Below are 12,639 nucleotides of genomic sequence, written 5' to 3'. Positions count from 1 at the left end.
ACGGTTTGGGGGGGGGCTCTTGTTCCCCCCTCTTTTCCTGCGGCCTGCCAGGTTGCGTGCTCGGATAAAGTGTCTGGTATGGATTTTTGGGGGGGGAACTCCACGCCATTTTTTATTTTTCATTTTTTGGCGTGGAGTTCCCCTTAATAGCCATACCAGACCTGAAGGGTCTGGTAATTGAATTTGGGGGGAACCCCACGCTTTTTGTTTTATTTATTTTTTTATCAATGACTTTCAATGACTGTTCTCTGTATTACGAGGAGCCGACAATTCATTATAGCCACGAGTGCTTTTAAATTACTTTTTTTTCCTGCAGAAATGACACTTTGTGCAGGGACAGTTTTAAGCATGGGAAACATGCGCCCCTTTACAAGCATACTATAGACACCCCCAGGTACGAAATTTAAAGGCATATTACATTTTTATTGTTTCACTTTAAAGAGGAAGTAAACCCTGATGGGTTTACTTCCTCTTTCACTCCCTGTAAAGGCAAAGCATAATGGACTACTATGCATCGCATAGTAGTCCATTATGTGTCACTTACCTGACACAGGAGCCAGCGAAGTCACCGCTGTCCCCTGTAGTCTGGTGCATCCATCTTCTCGGTGGGGACTAGCAGCCCCGCCGCTGTCATTCGGCGAAGCCGCGATGACGTCACTCCCGTGCATGCGCACGGGAGCCGACACACGCGGCATCTCCGTTGTTGAAGATGCCGCGCTCAGTGCGCCTGCGCACCGCTGTCTACCGCGCATGCACCATAGACAGTGGTGCCTGTCTTCGGGCAAATATCTCCTAAACCATATAGGTTTGGGAAATATTTCTTGGACCTATAGGTTTCATAGTTATAGTTTCATAGTTAGTAAGGTTGAATAAAGACACCAGTCCATCCAGTTCAACCTGAGTGAGTAACTACAATTGTCCCTATCCCTGTACATTGCACACTCACATCAGTCCCTACCCTCAAAGAGCCCACAATCCAAGGTCCCCATTCATATACTAGGGCCAATTTTTTGGACAGAAGCCAATTAACCTACCTGCATGTCTTTGGAGTGTGGGAGGAAACCGGAGTACCCGGAGGAAACCCACGCAGGCACAGGGAGAACATGCAAACTCCAGGCAGGTAGTGTCGTGGCTGGGATTTGAACCAGTGACCCTTCTTACTGCTAGGTGAGAGTGCTAACCACTACACCACTGTGCTGCCCTAGTTAATCTAGGCTTACCTGTAGGTCAAAGTGTGTTGTAAGGATTTAGAACCACTTTAAGCATTATTAAAATAACTGCTCCCGAACAAACAGCGTTTTTAAAAGATTGCATTGATACATGTCCCCTGGGGCAGGACCAAAGTCTCCAAAGACTTTTTATGACAATAACTTGCATATAAGCCTTTAAAATTAGCACTTTAGATTTCTCCCATAGACTTTTACAGGGTGTTCCACTGCTTTTGGAATTTGCTGAGAACACCCCAAATTGTTCGCTGTTCGTGTCGAACATGAGTTTGACTCAAAGCTCATCTCTAATCCTGGCCACATACAGAGGCCCAACATACAGGGAGCACTTTCAGGTGTTCTAGGGACATAAATTACACACCTAATTTCCTGACAACCTATCACACGTTTGAACACCCTGGAGCATCAGGACAATGGAAACGCCCACAAAATGACCCCATTTTGGAAAGAAACCCTAACTTATATTCTATGAGGCATAATGAGTCTTTTGAACATACGGAAAGAATGTGGAAAGAAAATGAAAACACATTTTTTACACATTTTTACTACACTGATGGGCGCTGACGAGGGTCCACTTACTGATGGGCACTGTATTGACACTGATGAGGCACTATAGAACACAGATGTAGCACAGATGTGGCACTGATGGGGCACTGTAGAGCACAGATGTGGCACTAATGTAGCACTGTAGGGCTCTGCTGTGGCAGTGCTGGGCACAGTTGGGGCACTGTTGGGTACTGATGTGACACTGCTGGGGCACATATGCGCACTGATGGGTACAGATGTGCACTGTAGAGCATTGCCTGGCACAAATATGGCATGGCTGGGTACTGATATGGCACTGCTTTGGCACAGGTGTGGCACTGCTGAGGCACAGATCTGCACTGCTGGGGCACTGTAACGCACGGCTGGGTAGTGATGTGGCACAGCTGGTTACTAATATGGCACTGATGTTGCACTGCTGGAGCACAGATGGGCACTTTGAATACATGCAAAAAAAATCAAGCAGCCTCGAGTTGCAGCTTCTCCCTCCTCTGCTCACACAATCAGTGTGAGGAAAGAATTGGACATGACACCGGTTCGTGGACACTGATCGCTCTGGATCCGCTGGACGGAGTGATCACATGGCAAAGGTGCGGGTACTAGGGGCCCGTAGCATCATGGATCGGGGTAAAGGGCCAATCCCAGCAGCCCTTTACCCCGATCTGTGATGCGCTGGGCCCCCGAGCACACGGCGAGCATGGACACTCCTGTGTGTGCACCCCAGGGGGTGTGTGGGGATCGTGATTCTGGGGGGACATCATTGTGCGCCCTCCCAGAATTATCCGACCACACTGTAGCCATCATTCGGCTATGGCCCGGTCAGAAAGTTTGTGTAATGGTGTCCCAATACTTTTGGTAATATAACGAATGTGTGATTGGACAGAGGTGGAGAGAGAGGAACAGGACAACCTAGGAAGACAAGATGAAGTAGATTGTGCATTTTATACCTGGGGAGCCAGAGGCAGAAGAGAACACTGTGATATAGAGATGAGACAGTTTGAGCCGCCAAACAGTTCTTTTCAAGCATGGAGAACTTCCACTTCATGATGTGACCATTGGTGTGTTTTAGGGCTCCTGAGGCATTATAAATGCCGACATTACAGACCAGCTTTTTTAAAGGCGAACTCGGGGCTCAACCCCCCTTCTCACTAGATTTACTGGGTTCAGTTACAGGGAGTGTTACTCTTGGGGCTATAGGGGGGATTAGCATTGGGGTCACAGGGAGGGTTATTCTTGGGGATATAGGAAGGGATAGTATTGGGATTACATGGAGGGTTATTCTTGGGGATATAGGGAGGGATAGTATTGGGGTTACAGTGAAGGGTGTTTTTGGGGATATAGAGAGGTATAGTATTGGGGATATAGGGAGAGATAGTATTAGGGTTACAGAAAGGGTTATTCTTGGGGATATAGGGAGGGTTCGAATTGGGTTTACAAGGAGGGCTGTTCTTGGGGATATAGGGAGGGTTATTCTTGGGGATATAGGGAGAGTTAGTATTGGGGTTAAAGAGAGGGCTATTCTTAGGGGTATAGGATGGGATAGTATTGGGGTTGCAGGGAGGGTTATTCTTGGGGATATAGGGAGGGTTAGTGTTGGGGTTACAGGGAGGGTTATTCTTGGGGATACAGGGAGGGTTAGTATTGGGGTTACAGGGAGGGTTAGTATTGGGGTTACAGGGAGGGTTATTCTTAGGGGTATAGGGAGGGTTAGTATTAGGGTTACAGGGAAGGTTATTCTTGGGGATATAGTTGGGGATATAGGGAGGGATGGTATTGGGGTTACAGGGAGGGTTATTCTTGGGGATATAGGGAGGGTTAGTATTGGGGTTAAAGAGAGGGCTATTCTTAGGGGTATAGGAAGGGATAGTATTGGGGTTGCAGGGAGGGTTATTCTTGGGGATATAGGGAGGGTTAGTACTGGGATTACATGGAGGGTTATTCTTGGGGATATAGGGAGGGATAGTATTGGGGTTACAGTGAAGGGTGTTCTTGAGGATATAGAGAGGTATAGTATTGGGGATATAGGGAGGGATAGTATTGGAGTTACAGGGGCGGTTATTCTTGGGGATATAGGGAGGGATGGTATTGTGGTTACAGGGAGGGTCAGAGAGAGCCATTGAGCTATATAGTAAACAGCAGGCTTTTTTCAGCCAAGGTGCTTAGGATAGCCTAGAAAATACTTGAAAAGGAGCTGAGTGCTCCACCTCCTGGCTGTAAATGAGAATACAAAACAATCATACAATTGTACAAAAAATATATTATTCAAAAGTGCTTAACAAAATCCATACATAAACGCATTCCTTTTGGTTTACATTTTATTCCAATTTGCACAGCAGATTTCTCCCTGGAGACACAAAGCAGTTAGCAGTTGAGGCAGCCATCTTGGCAATTGCGTTGGCCGGGAATCAAACCCGGGTCAGATGCTGGATTACATAGATAAGGATGTATATCCATCTGTCTTCTTGGTTCCTGGAGTAGAGACGTGGGGTCTGCTTCATGTTTTTCTATGTCTTCCCAGGATGTTGGTTCAAGTATGCTGTGTGTTTTGACAGTGTATAACAGCTTGTGGGCTGGTATTCCCTTTTCAGTCTGAGTGGATCTTCTGACTTCAGGCAGTTCAGCAGGATCTGGTGGGGAACTTGAGTTAGACGATATGAGTTCCACCTCTTGTTCTGACTCCTACACAGGTTTGCTTTGGTCAAACATTTCTTCTGGTGTGCTTGGCATATTCACTTCACAGCTTTCAGTGTTTCTGGTTATGGGCTCTCATAGTTACATAGTTAGTAAGGTTGAATAAAGACACTAGTCCATCCTGAGTGAGTACACACTCACATCAGTCCCTACCATCAAGGATTTCAAGGATATCACCAATTTCTTGGACAGAAGCCAATTAACCTACCAGCATGTCTTTGGAGTGTGGGAGGAAACCGGAGTACCAGGAGGAAACCCACGCAGGCACAGGGAGAACATGCAAACTCTGAGCAGGTAGTGTCATGGTTGGGATTTGAACCAGTGACCCTTTTTACTGCTAGGCGAAAGTGCTACCCACTACACCACTGTGCTGCCCAAATATAAGAAACGCACACGAATATAAGAAACGCACACCGATTTAAGAAACGCACACCGATTTAAGAAACGCACACCGATTTAAGAAACGCACACTGAATATAAGAAACGCACACTGAATATAAGAAACGCACACTGAATATAAGAAACGCACATCGAATATAAGAAATGCACACCGAATATAAGAAAAGCACACTGATAAAAACTGGCCCATGTGCGCCCAGTCTGAAGGGGTGTGCACTAGACGAAGGCAATTGGGAAAAACTGAACATTAGGCTCTATGATGTTGACATGAGCCTCCTCATAATACATGGGCCAGGCTGTAAGTCCATTGTCCTGTCTCTCTGATGGTAGAAATATGTCACATAAGTGTTGCTGCGCCTCTGGCTCTATGACATTGTTATGAGGCTATTCATGGTACATCGGCCACGGTGTAAACAGATTCTCCTGGCAGTATGCTGTTGGAAAGAAGTCCTGTGGTGGCTGCTGAATCTGGTCAAAGCCAAAGTCATCGATATAATTCTGCTCCTCTGGCTCTTTTAGGTTCATATGAGCCTCCTCATAATCCACTGGCCAGGGTGTGAAGAGATTCTCCGTTCTGGGGATGGCTGAAGAAAGACCATTTGCTCTGCCAATTGTTGAAGAGCCGCCTTATAATGGTTCTCCATTGGATTCGGTACTGGTCCATGGATGTTCAGTGGTAATATTGGAGACCAGTCCTTTGGTTCCTCCTTCTGACACTCACTGTCATCACTACAGTCAGCAAAATGAGGCTTCTTCTCTGGCGATAATGGTGGAGGTGAAAACAAGTCCATTGGTGACATCTTCAGACTGTCGCTCATGAATGAAAATCCTGTGAAATACTCCTGCTCATATGGTGATATTGGAGCCTCCCAGTCCAGGTAGTTGATAAATTCATTCAATGGCATGCTGTTATTTGATGGTTCCTCACAAATCTAGAAAGAGAAAAAGACATTCATTACTGCTTCTAATTGATACAGAGAATGGTAACAAAGTATGGTGAACCCCACCCCCAAAGTGCAGCAGTAGGCTCCTTCCACCCTAGCTCCCTCTAGTGGTCAGATACATACACAATAATTATCTCCAAGAATGAACAGAAATCATTCAGACCCTACCGTATGATTATATAGTGATCACAAATTCATAGAGAGGTCTGAAAAGTCTGTTTAAAACAAATGTCTTAGATGGTGAAGAGCCTGCTGCTGAAAATCTCCCCTCCCCGTCCAATGTCTTTGGACTCTATTATCTGTATACTTACTGGTTCGGATTCAGGTGGCATTGCTACCTTTTTTCGCTCTAACTCTGCCCAGTCGATGGTCTTGAAGAACGGATGGCTCCAGATGTCACTGACTAGATGGTTTCGGCCCTCTTGGTCTTTCCACAGAAGCTGTAATGAAGAATGAAATATATGAGTATGAAATAGAATGAGATGCTGCATGACCAATAACAATATCTGAGCAATAGAGGAGCCTGAGGCTCTCTGTAACTTACCTTAACTAAGAGATTATGGAGGTCAGGGTCCATACCCTCCTCATAATCTGGCTCCATTTCAATAATATTCGTCTTTATTTGTTCCCAGTTCTCCGTGGTCATGAAGGGATTTCCCAAACGCCATCTCATATACTATGACTCCAAGGGAGAAATAGTCAACCATGTTGAAATAATAAGTTTTTTGCAAGACCTGTAGAAACATAAGAGAAAGAGGGATGAGCACATTGTCAGACCAGGCAGAGGACAGAGATGACAACATAGTGACATATGTGATGTACAAAGCTCATGCATGACTAAAATTGCCGTGAAACGGCATCAAACTGAAGTGGAGCTTGCGAATATTGGAGGTGGGGCTTAAACAGGATGTATAGTCAAAATCCTTTATTTTTTTTTATTTTTTATTTTTTTACACATGTCGGATAAAATAGAAAGGGATTAAACACAGGTGCCCTTTAATTGCCCCATTTAAAGTAGGTGGATGAAGGTATACTGACCCCAATAGCTCAATTTTCACAAGCGCTCCCCATGTTAAAGAGGAGAAGGGAAACAGTGGGTGAGCAGTTACTGGAGGTTCTAGCCCATTTATATGTGTGAAATGGGCCAGGCAGATGAATCCATCTACACTCTGCCTCAATGTCCCCTACAAAGAAGCCCCAACACTGCTCCATGACTCAGAACTTCCCAGCTTTTGTTGGGGATATTGTTCTAGCCTGGAAACCCATTAAAAGCAACCGGGGCACCAGTGGAGACATTCTCTATTTAGTGGAAGTGGAGCATCCCTTTATCTCTTCTCCATATCCAACCATAATAATGGGTATATCTTGATAAATTTTATAATTAAATCTGATATCGGGAGCATACTTACTTGTGGGGCCATGTAGATTGGTGTCCCTGTATGTTCGTTACTTCTCTTAGTCTCGGTGACTCCCTTCGCTGACAATCCAAAATCCGCAACCCTGGCGTGGCCAGCGTTGTCTAAGAGAATGTTTTCTGGCTTCAGATCTCTGTGAACGATCTCTTTGTCGTGCAGGAATTGCAGGCCACAAATAATTTCCGCTGCTAGGTTTCTGATGGAGAGAAAAATCCATGGATTAGCATCAAAAATCATCACACACCAGTTAATGGTAAAGATAAAGTGACTTCTCCCTATAGTACATAGGGGTATAGATGGATGGGATCAGCTGGAGGGGCCTGGATAGGTCACTGCCTGTTCTCAGTGGTCAGCCTTCCCCGACTCCAAAGTGACCCAGACATCAAACTTACCTTAAGGTGTCCAGAGCTGAATTTCTTATCAGGTCGGAGAGATCTCCTCCGCTCAGGTATTCCATAACAAAGGCCAGATGGTTCTGTGAAAATAGGAAAAACAGGTTACGTTATAGACATTGAAGTTTTCACTTTGTGAAGGAATATATGAAGATACGCACACCAGCAGAGAGTGCCGTGTGGCATCTTTACTAAATGCTTCCTGGGGAGGAACTCAGGAAACCCGGATAGAGAAGAATATTAGACCGCCATTGCTGGAAGACCTTTACCACAATACTAGTTTTGTCTGGTTGTTATGTTGGCCAAATGACTTCTATATTTTGGCTTCCCATCCTGGAAGATGTATGTCGATCAGGAGTCCTGACTTCTCCTGCCTTGCCAGTGGTAGACATGTTCTGACTCAGTGACTCAAAGTTTTAAGACCAGAGATAGCCAGGCAACTAGTAATGTCTGAAGTCAGTAATGGCGGCCTCTCAGTATGTAGTTTCTTGAAGGAAAGCCTCTACTCTGTACAGTTTATGTCACTAAGCTCCAGCCTTGTAGGAAGCACTCTAGAGATTTCTTCTTCCACCTTTACTGCATTGCCCTTATTATCTACAGCCAGAGCCCTCAGAAGAACCTGATGTGGGACACAAGTTAAGCTTTCTTCTGCCTCCTCCAATTCAGCACTTAGTGCCTGAAGGACTAGAGGACAGGTCTCAACACTGTCATCTCATGGGGGGATGCTTAGCCATGTGTAAGTTTTGACTCCCAAAAAAAGTCACCATTTGCATAACTATTGTAGGGGATCTGGATCAATAGTGGAGCGCAGTACAGGAAAGAGAAGAAGAAATTGGGAGATTAAAAGACTTACGTTTGTTTGGAAAGATCCATAAATATGGGTGATGTATGGGCACTCTCTGCCTTCTTCCAGAATCCATCTTTCTGTGAGTGCCATGTAGGATCCAAATCTCGGTAGTTTTCTCTTTGAGATGAACTTCACCGCCAGCTTTTGGTCAGTGGCTGGATGGGTGGCCAACACCACTTTCCCAAAGCTCCCCGCTCCAAGTTCCTTATGGAAGGTGAAGGTTTCAGCATATAGTTTCCTGATACTGCAGGATGGGACCAGTTCAAATGTCTTCTTGTTCATGGTGGGGATGGATGAAAGTGAACTCCACACAGACATTTTGTCTCCAAGATATGAAGGGACCAGAGGTGTTGACTCACTTATTTTGCACTATGGAGGTTGTTGTTGCTTTATGAAGTTGGCAAATGATGCCCAAAATTTGTTTTCAACCTCCCCATTAGAAGGAGTGAGTGAATTTTTCTGGTTCTCATTAACTGTATCCAGTTTAATCTCACTGGTGGATGGAACCAGTTCAGTTTGCTCACCCTCAATGGTAGATGAGGAGACTGCACTTGGTTGGTCCTCCACAGTTATAGCCAGAGTTGCCTCGTTGTCCCTGGTGGATGAAACCAGTGCAGTTTGCTCACCCTCAATGGTAGATGGGGAGACTGCACTTGGTTGGGCCTCCACAGTCATAGCCAGTGTTGCCTCATTGTCACTGGTGGATGGAACCAGTGCAGTTTGCTCACCCTCAATGGTAGATGGGGAGACTGCACTTGGTTGGTCTTCCACAGTCATAGCCGGTGTTGTTGGCTCTCTGTCACTGGTGGATGGAACCAGTGGGTTGTCCTCCCCCTTCAAGGTGGGGGTGGTGACACTGGGAGATGATGGATCATATTCTCCTGGAGAGAGAATTTTTTTTTTTAATTCTTTCTGTTTTATAATATACAAATCTTTAGACATTAAAATATATTTTCTTATTGTGCATTTATAGCTTCTATATATTGTAATGTTCGGGGGACCAGGTAGATCGCAGGACACAGGCTTTTCACACAACAAAGGGTTTATTAAACTTAAATAGCTTTACAGCAGCCCAAAAACAAAAGGAAAAAGGTTTGTAGTCTCACCGACTTGCAAAGTCCAGAATAGCTGTCTTTATCAAAACAGAGCTTGGTCTTGATGGCAGGTAGCTTCCTCTGCCAGGAGCCTTCCAAACAGGACACTGCTGTCCACTTCAGTTGCTGCAACCCAAAATAAACACCATCCACCATGTCTTCTCCACTCCTCCACACCCATCTACCACTTCCTGTCTTGTTTTTTAAAGACACTTCCTTAACAGGTGGGTTAATCAATTTTATTCCCTTAAAGAGACCACAACCCAAACAGAGGGGAAATATAGCGTCCTTCCAGGACCCAGCCACTGGAGGTGGAGGCAACAGTGGAGCTCAAACAATGGACTCGGGAGAGGGCATCTGCATTTTGATGCAGTCTCCCAGGCCTATGCTCCACTACAAATTTAAATTCCTGGAGTGCCAGGAACCACCAGGTAACCCTGGCATTAGTCCCTTTTCCTTGTCTCAGCCATGTTAAAGGGGCATGGTCAGAAATCAACCTAAACTTCCTCCCCAAAAGGTAATATCTGAGGGATTCCAGAGCCCACTTAATGGTCAGACACTCTCGTTCAATTATGGCATAGTTTTTCTCCGCTGGTGTTAACTTCCTGCTGAGGAAGACTATTGGGTGTTCCTCTCCATGAATAACCTGTGACAACACCGCTCCCAATCCTACATCGGAAGCATCAGTCTGGACAACAAACTCTTTTGAAAAATTAGGTGCTACCAGGACAGGGTGTTGGCACAGCGCCGACTTGAGCTCCAAAAAAGCCTTCTGTTGGCACAGCGCCGACTTGAGCTCCAAAAAAGCCTTCTCAGCGTCTGCATTCCACTCCACCATGACCGATTTTCGACCCTTAGTCAGATCGGTCAACGGAGCCGCCAACGTGGCAAAGTTGGGTACAAACCTCCTGTATATCCCACCATGCCCAGGAATGCACGTACCTGCTTTTTTGTGAGGGGGCGGGGCCAATTCTGTATAGCCTCTATCTTGTTGACCTGCGGTTTCACTACCCCTCTACCCACAATATAACCCAGGTATTTCACCTCCTCCATTCCCAAAGCACATTTTTCAGGGTTTATTGTAAACCCCTCCTTCCAAAGAGAGTCCAGCACTGCCTGCACTTTGGGCAAATGTGATTCCCAGTCTTTGCTTAAAATGACTATATCGTCCAAGTATACTGAGGCATACTTCCGGTGAGGTCGTAAAATCCTATCCATTGCTCTCTGGAACGTGGCTGGAGCAGTTTGCAATCCAAAAGGCATCCTTTTGTACTGAAAACTCCCCTCTGGGGTAGAAAAAGCAGTTTTCTCTCTAGCAGCCTTAGTCAACGGTATTTGCCAATATCCCTTGGTAAGGTCTAACGTAGTGATATACCTGGCTGGACCTAGTCTCTCGATAAGCTCATCTACCCGGGGCATGGGGTAGGCATCAAACTGGGAAACGTCATTAAGTTTCCGGAAATCATTGCAGAATCGCAGAGTCCCGTTGGGCTTCGGTACCAACACAATCGGGCTCGACCACTCACTCTGCGATTCCTCAATAATCCCTAGGTCTAACATCTTTTTTACTTCCTCTGAAACGGCCTTCCTTTGAGCCTCTGGGATGCGGTAGGGCCGGACAAAAACCTTGACTCCTGGTTCTGTGACAATATCATGCTTTATGACACTAGTGAGTCCTGGCAAGTCTGAAAATTTTTCTTTTTTTCTCTGCAAGAACTCCTTTGCCTGCTGATTTTGGGTTTTAGACAGGGTATTTGCTACTTGGACACTCTCCACCCCAACCCGAGACTCAAGTTTTGTACTAGCCAGGGAGGTCACTGGTTCCCTGTCTGTCCAGGGCTTTAACAAGTTTACATGATATATCTGGAAGGGTTTCCTCTTGCCTGGCTGGTGGACTCTATAATTTACCTCTCCCACTTTTTCTACAACCTCAAAAGGGCCTTGCCATCTGGCCAAGAATTTACTTTCCACAGTGGGAATCAACACTGCTACTCGATCCCCCACTTGGAAGTTCCTAATTTTGGCTGCCCTATTATAGACCCGTCGTTGAGCCTCCTGGGCTTTTTGTATATGTTCCTTAACAAGCGGCATCACAGTTCGGATCCTCTCCTGCATTTGAGAGACATATTCAAGAACACTTTTATGCTGAATTGGTTCACTTTCCCATTCTTCTTTAACAAAGTCCAGTAATCCACGAGGTCTCCGCCCATATACCAATTCAAAGGGCGAAAACCCAGTGGAGGCCTGGGGCACTTCTCGGATAGCAAACAGGAGAGCTGGTAACAGGCAGTCCCAGTCTTTCCCATCCCTTTGTACCACTCTCTTGAGCATAGACTTAAGGGTCTTATTAAAACGTTCTACCAATCCATCTGTTTGGGGATGGTAGACCGATGTGCGCAGCTGTTTAATCCGGAACAGTTTGCATACATCAGCCATAACCTTCGACATAAACGGGGTGCCCTGGTCTGTGAGTATTTCCTTGGGAAAACCTGTCTGTGTAAACAACTGGAATAACTCCCGTGCAATAGCCTTAGAGGAGGTATTCCGCAGGGGTAGCGCCTCAGGATATCGAGTGGCATAGTCGAGGATCACCAGTATGTAAGAATGACCTCGAGCCGACTTTACCAAGGGACCCACTATATCCATGGCTATCCTCTCGAATGGGACCTCTATTATGGGCAGAGGGACCAACGGGCTCCGGAAATGGGTCGCCGGAGCGGTCAACTGACAGGTGGGACAAGAGGTACAGTATCTCCTTACCTCTGCTTTCAAGCCTGGCCAGTAAAACCGGTCGGCGATCCGTGCCTCCGTCTTTTCAACTCCCAGGTGTCCCCCTAAAACATCATCATGGGCCAGGTCCAGGACCTTGCGTCTATACTGTTAGGGTACCAATAATTGTTCTACCACATTTTCTCTCACTTTAGTAACCCGATAAAGCAATTCATTACATATTGAAAAATGTGGCCACCGCTCATTAGCACCTGGCTCTTGGGGCTCCCCATTTATTACTACAACCTGTTCCCGTGCCCTGGCCAAAGTGGGGTCCTGCATCTGGGCAGTACCAAATGCCCCCTGGGGAACACCCAAA

This window comes from Lithobates pipiens, unplaced genomic scaffold, assembly GCF_037356315.1.
Source record: "Lithobates pipiens isolate NorthernLeopardFrog02 unplaced genomic scaffold, aLitPip1_a1.2 Scaffold_19, whole genome shotgun sequence".
In the NCBI taxonomy this organism is placed as follows: domain Eukaryota; kingdom Metazoa; phylum Chordata; class Amphibia; order Anura; family Ranidae; genus Lithobates; species Lithobates pipiens.
This window is presented reverse-complemented; position numbering follows the sequence as displayed.